At 34.6% G+C, this 7,382-nt stretch overlaps 1 long non-coding RNA gene and 1 pseudogene across 1 annotated transcript; both read left to right on the plus strand.

The window, feature by feature from the left end:
- The first annotated feature begins 288 nt into the window (after window positions 1-288).
- On the plus strand, window positions 289-1,814 carry LOC122473031. The gene is made up of 2 exons (XR_006294580.1): window positions 289-418; window positions 1,709-1,814. It is a non-coding gene; the product is annotated as an uncharacterized LOC122473031 (long non-coding RNA).
- Window positions 1,815-4,997: 3,183 nt separating this feature from the next.
- On the plus strand, window positions 4,998-5,210 carry LOC122474205 (annotated as a pseudogene).
- The last annotated feature ends 2,172 nt before the right edge of the window (window positions 5,211-7,382 follow it).

Genomic DNA, 7,382 nt, shown 5'->3' on the forward strand with positions numbered 1-7,382 from the left:
TATGTTTGGTTGTGAGAAAATAAACTTATTAACATATAAAAAGTAATTTAAATAATTATATCAAACTAACCAAAGTTTGACATTCACTTGTTATAAAACTTTATCTACATAGTTTTTTTGTGTTTTGAGGTTTTTTCCCTCTCCGGGAATTTGGAGTAGCTTAAAGTCATTTTCTATATTATTGTGAAACCATAATAATTCTACGTTCTGTAAAGTTCTGTAAAGAACTTTAATGTGAGGTACCTTGTCAACATGAAGTGATAACATTCTAGTGGAGTAAAACAAGAAAATAGAAGTCAATACAGGAAGTAATTGAATCATTGAACATACTCTACAGTTCTTCAATTATCGGAAAATCAGGATTGCACATACAATCCTAAGAACCCATACAAGAAAGACTAATGCTTAAGTGATACAGGTAAAGGATGAATTTGAATATTTTTCTCTCAAGTTTGATAATTTTGAACAGAAAGTATCATCAAAAGTCAACACTAATAGTGATGATGATAATGATGATGATAAGGAGATGCTTGGCTAAGCCTTTGAAGGAAAAGATATGATAAGTGAAATTTTAATGTACTATGATTTCACTACTTAGTCAATATTTGTTCCAGGTGATTGAGATTAAACCCGTTTAAAAGAAGTGAACCATATTATAATAAATGTTGTTATACAATTGAATGAGAATGAGAAAAGAACAAAGGAGGGAAGTCAACTCTTGTCAACTTGATGGTTTTTAGACTCTTTATATATTTTCCATATAGTGGAAAATTGAGAGTTTATGTGAGTTGTTTAGAAACTGAAAAAATTATATATTTTATTAGTTTACTGGTAATGAAACAAAACCTGGCATGTCCAGCTTAATAAATCATTTTAAAACCTGCTGGAAAGTATATTCTAAAGTCCCTGATATTAAGACATCTGAACAATATTTATCTTCTTACAAAATGGAAGATTTTTACACCACATACAAAAACATATATATGCATATATGCACACATATATACATACATATGCACACATGTAGATATATGTTTGTGTGTATGTGTATGAATAAAAAATGACTTTTTAGATCCTATTTAGAGTTAATAATGCTTTCAGCCAAATAAAATATCCTTTCCCTGATCATAAAAACCATATGTCATTAGCAAATAAAGAACACTGTTTTTTTTAAAAAAAAATTTTTTTTCAACGTTTATTTATTTTTGGGACAGAGAGACACAGAGCATGAACAGAGGAGGGGCAGAGAGAGAGGGAGACACAGAAATAGAAACAGGCTCCAGGCTCTGGCCATCAGCCCAGAGCCTGACGCGGGGCTCGAACTCACGGACCGTGAGATCGTGACCTGGCTGAAGTCGGACGCTTAACCCACTGCGCCACCCAGGAGCCCCAAGAACACTGTTTTGAAGTTGAAGAAATTACTCTCAAATTATGACCCAAAGTCAAAGGAACATTTTGTAATGTTTTACTATGCAGTCATGTATTACCATGCTAGTTTTTTTTTTCTATGGTCTAAATAATTATATTCATCTTCTGGAAAATTACCTCAAAGAACAGATAGTTGCATTAAAAATGCAAAGTAGTTTGAAATTCTTTAACATTCCCAAAGCTTTATACTCTGTTCATTTATACAAGTTGATCAAATACATCAATCTTGAAGATGGTCAAGATAAAGAAATTAATTTTGAGCTTTTTCTCTCCTTTCCAGGAAATTCCCTGAAACGACTGCCCAATGGTCAAGAATATGACAACAGTATAACTGTGGCCAAAACAAATGATGGAAAAATGTGAAATAAATTAATCCTTAATTCTCATTTGCTCCTTGAGCACATTTTTTCCCCCAAAGCTTAAGAGAATTCACTCTTTTAGAAGATTTCCTCAGGAAAATGTATTTTGGAATTTGTGAAAAATAAACCTATCCTTTCAGGTTCACCTGATCAATAGCAAAGGCTGCAGAATGTAGATATTATCACTAAGGAGTTTCTTAAAAGATGTAGTGCTCATTATGAAGCTGAGTGCATAGGAAAGACACATTTTGAAAGTTAATTCAATCCATGAAATACTGGTTGATTCAAAGGAAAAAGGGACACACAAACATCAGCTCACATATTGTCTTCTGCTGTCTATGTCTTTTCTGAGTTACCTCATTTGAAAGTGAAATTTGAAATGTAAATATTAAAGTGACACAAATATTGCAAACAACCAGAGTAAGATTTGAATTATCTAGAGTGAAACATCAAGTTTTAAATTAACACTTGAAGATTGATTCAGAAAACAATGGAGGTTACTAACTTTGCAACAATAAAATGTAAGGAAATGAATATTTGCAGAAGATAAATGCCAAAAGAAATGATAAAGGATAATGGTGTTAGGTCATCAGAAAAAAGTCAAAGATACAGTATTTGAATGTCTCAATTATTTTCATTAACAACTGGGCAATTATTCTAAATTAGTAGATCAAATAAAGTCAATGTACACTTATATGTAGAGAGTTTTCTCTGAAGAAGAAAACTTCAAATATATTTTTATCAAATGTAACAGAAATGTATGATGAATTATTTGGTGAAAATATTTTTGAACTATAGAAATACTGAAAATCTGCCAGAATCAGTCCTGAAGAAATAAATACATAGACATCATGGGAATGTCTGGATTTTATTGCAAAATTTACTTTTTATGAATCTCCAACAAACTATTATATTTAAGAATTTCTTTTGTAGGGGCACCTGCATGGCTCAGTCGATTAAGCATCTGACCTCGGCTCAGGTTATGATCTCATGGTTCGTGAGACTGAGCCCCATATTGGGATCTGCACTGAGAGTGCAGGGATTCTCTGCATTTGGGATTCTCTCTCTGCCCCTCCCCCACTCATGGTTTCTCTCTCTAAATAAAAAAAATTTTTTTTAAAGAATTTATTTTGTATAATTGCCACATCAAGTGAAACAACCTTTTGAAATTAAAAAAACATTAAAAATACTTTATCAATCATGAATGAAAAATGGAACGTGGCTATGCTATTTATTAAACATCAATATATGAAGAATATAGATTTTGACAAACCCTTTGATAAGTTTTCAGAACTTAAGGCTCAAAACTAAAATGTAATGTTATCATTCATTTCTGTGATAGACCAGTATATAGATATAAAACTATGGGTTTTAAATATTTTATAAAAACACAGATTTTTAAAATTAAAATGTCTTAATTTTTGTCTTATATTATTTACATTATTTTATATTATTAATATTTATATTATTTTACTTGTATTATTAGAAGTACAGAATTCAACAAAAGAAAAAAAAAATCACTGTAGGCTTTATTTGACCATTATTATTAGTTATTTAAATTCATGATTATTTCTGAAAATAACTTCATCATATAAAGGAAAAAAGTAATAAAAAGGGATTAGTTCTGGGAATCAAATGCACTAGTATGGCACACTGCCTTTTGTATCACTAGAATCATTAAATCTCTGACCAAATTGTCTTTCATCAGACTAATCCCATCCCAGACTCAATTTAGTATTATCGTTCTCACTATCCTTTACCTTGGACACAACTTGTACACTATTTGAAAATCCTCTGGTCGCAGCAGTCAGCATCACGCAAACTTTAGAGAGCTTTTTCAGGTGCAACCTCCAAAAGCATTGCCTCAAGCTGAGGATCTTGCAATGTGAGTGTTGCCCTGGAGTTCCTGTAAGACCCATGTGGGGAATGTCATCTAGTCAGACTGACTCGTGATCTGGAAGTATAAACAATTAATGCCAACAGGGCCACCCTGGGCCAACAGGGCCAAAAAGTATTGGACACATATCTCCCTGTTTCATCTTTGGGTAGATAATTCTGTGGGTCCATTTTATAAGGTCCTCAGAAGGTCTCCGTGGGAATGGGTAACGGTTGCCTGGAGAACATCCAACTCCATGACATCCTTGCATTGGCGGTTCCTCCTTCCCTATTCCATTCTCACTGCCCTGCATTCCATCTCCTACCTGGGATCACATGCTAAAATAAACTAGCCTTGGGCTGCCTGGGTGGCTCAGTTGGTTAAGGTCATGATCTCACGGTTCATGGTTTCGAGCCCACATTGGGCTCTATGCTGACAGTGCGGAGCCTATTTGGGATTCTCTTTCTCTATCTCTCTGCCCCTCCCCTGCTTTCTTTCTCTCTCTCAAAAAAATAAACTAAAAATAATAGTAATAGTAATAATAATAATAAACTAGCCTCACACAAGCTTTGAGTTGGGTTCTGTTTTCTGAGTAGACCTTGAGCTAAAGAACATTTAATATGTCATCCTGTCTGTGTCTTTCCTTAGAAGCAAATTGTATTAATTTATCAGGCATTTTTCATGAAAACACAGGAAATACCAGTGTCTCTACCTAGGAAAAGTATTTACCTTGAAACTCAAATGTAATGTTTCAAGTTTTTACATTGATCTGTCCAGTCATCCGCCATGAAGTCTGTCCAACTTTTCTTTGACGGCTGAATACAGCTGTCACGATACTTAAATGGTTGTTCCTCAATGGCTATTGGATCTCAATCTGCTGCGTTAAGGGGCCACATGCCAATTTTGCAGCAAATCTTAGCTCCCTCTGAAGGAGTCATTCCAGTTTTCTCTTTCTTCTCCTGTGTCCTCCTTCAATATATGTTATTGCATTCTTTTTCCATATCAAATAAGTTCAATGAACAAAAAAGGCAGAATGATGGAGGTGAAATGTCATCTTTACTATGGATACAGGTGAATCCTGTATCTTTACTATGGATACAGGTGACTCCTGCAGCTTTGGTTAATTTTAATAATAGGTTTCCTATTAATGCATCAGAGCAAATCTTTCTAGAGAGAAACTGAAATATAAACCAGAATGTAATAATAATAATAAAAAAAGCAGCCCACCAAACTGTCTGAACAGATGTCAATTCTCTGTTTAGGAAGAACTAAACGTTTTAAATTTACCTCTAGTATTACTGCCTCATTTTCTCATATTTTAATAATTGTCTGTAATCGCTTCTTGGTCTTTTGGCTAAGATCAAGTATGGTATCTGTCCTTATCAGTTTAATAATTATCCCTGGAAAATGGAAGCCCATTGGTCAGAAAGCTCTAACTTTATCATTTGCACCAAAAAATATTTTTCAAACCTGAAAGTTTATTTTTAAGAAAAGGTTTTATTTTCTGGACAGCCTGCTTTGAGAATGATAGGCTTGGGGAATTCTTATTGGAACATAAAATGACTTCTGTTTTCTCAAGTGGTTTCTCTCTTATTGCTTCTTTTGAACTCCATCCTAATCTTGATGACCCTCTTTGCTTATAAATCACCCCTTGTCTACAGGGACTTATGTAACTTTTGACTTTGGAAATATCAAATCTAGACCAAAACAGAAAAGAAAGAAAGAACAAATAAGAACACCTGGAAAAACTTTCAGCTGGCTACAAGTTGTGAGTCATTTTAATCATCTTAAAAATATAGCTCAATCAAGTATTTTCTATAATAAGATTAATATATATATATATATATATATATATATATATATACACACACTTAGATCAGATATTCTGATTGGACTCATTTTTCTCTATTGTCCTAAGTGCAAGGAAGATATCTTTTTTATAATAATGTGACTCTAATCTTATATTCATTCTTAGGGCAGATGCTAGTGTACTGTTAGAATTCTTCTGTGTGTTTAACATTTCTTCCCTGTTTGTTTCCTGTACATTAAAAAAAAAAATTTTAAGGTTTATTTTTGAGAAAGAGAGCACGAGTGGGGGAGGGGATGAGATGGGGAGACACAGAATCTGAAGTAAGCTCCAGGCTCTGAGCTGTCAGCACAGAGGCTGACATGGGACTTGAACCCACAAACCATGAGATCATGACCTGAGCCAAAGTCAGACACTTAACTGACTGAACCACCCAAGTGCCCCTCTCTCTCTCTCTCTCTATCCATATATATATATATATATATATATATATATATATATATATTTCTTTTTTAATTTTAATGTTTATTTATTTTTGAGAGAGAGTGACAGAACATTAGTGGGGGAGGGGCAGAAAGAGAAAGGGAGACACAGAATCCAAATCAGGTGCCAGGCTCAGAGCTGTCAGCGCAGACCTGGATGTGGGGCTCAAACTCGTGAGTGGTGAGGGGCGCCTGGGTGGCTTGGTCGGTTAAGCGGCCAACCTCGGCCCAGGTCATGATCTCACAGTTCCTGAGTTCGAGCCCCGCGTCGGGCTCCGTGCTGATGGCTCAGAGCCTGGAGCCAGTTTCAGATTCTGTGTCTCCCTCTCTCCCTGCCCCTCCCCTGTTCATGCTCTGTCTCTCTCTGTCTCAAATATAGATAAACGTTAAAAAAAAAATTAAAAAAAATAAAACAACTCGCGAATGGTGAGATCAAGACCTGAGCCGCAGTCAGACACTTAACCCACTGAGCCACCCAGGTGCCCTCTCTACAGTTTTGTTTTTTTTGTTTTTTGTTTTTTTTTTTACCTTAAATTGGTCATTTTCCCACACCATGGTCATTTTGTTTTTAATTTCTCCTTTTGGTATATTCTGTTTTCTACCCTTTTCCCCATATTGTCTTCAAGATACAAAACCTATTAAACGTGAGTAGATGTCTCTATGCCACAAATCCAGATTCATATACAAATAATGACAGGCTTTGGATAAATGTCATTTGGCTTTGAAGAAGCAAAATCATCTATATCACACTGCTTAATCTCTGTATTATCAAGACTTCACTAATGTTACACTTATTCTTGCTCTTCCAGAAAACCCAATCCAAAAAGATAAAAGATACAAATAACATTATTGTTCCTTTCAAGGACTTTTGAAAAACTCATTAATATGAACATTCGTCTGCTAACTTTCAATACATAACACTCACTTTGGAACTGTTTTCTCAAAACCTTAGCTTTGCCTGGTCCACTCATCGTCCACTACTACATCGTGAACCAGTCCTAATTAAGACCTCACATTGAAATACATGCTTTCTACTGTATCCAAAAACCTCATAAATATCCCAATTTTTCTTTTTCCTCTCTAAAATACTATTAAGACATTCACAAGTAACTGATCTCCTCTACCACACCTGTCAACAAATGGTTTGGATAGAATTCAGCACTTTGAATGACTGAATTAAAATTATGTTCATAAAATTTTCTCCTGATTTTTATACTAGAAGGTCCATAGTTTCCATTATCCCACTGTGGGGATTCAATTCTCCATGTACTTCTGTCTGCTGAGCAGGGGCATTAACAGTTTTGTTCTATATCATCTTTCAAGATTGTTCATAAAGCAAATAGCTTTGGAAGTTAGAGAGTGTCTTCCAGAACAGAAGGCATATTGGTTTGCTGTTCACATTAATAATTACAATGTCTCTTTCCAGGGCA

The sequence above is a fragment of the Prionailurus bengalensis genome, chromosome B4 (genome assembly GCF_016509475.1).
Source record: "Prionailurus bengalensis isolate Pbe53 chromosome B4, Fcat_Pben_1.1_paternal_pri, whole genome shotgun sequence".
In the NCBI taxonomy this organism is placed as follows: domain Eukaryota; kingdom Metazoa; phylum Chordata; class Mammalia; order Carnivora; family Felidae; genus Prionailurus; species Prionailurus bengalensis.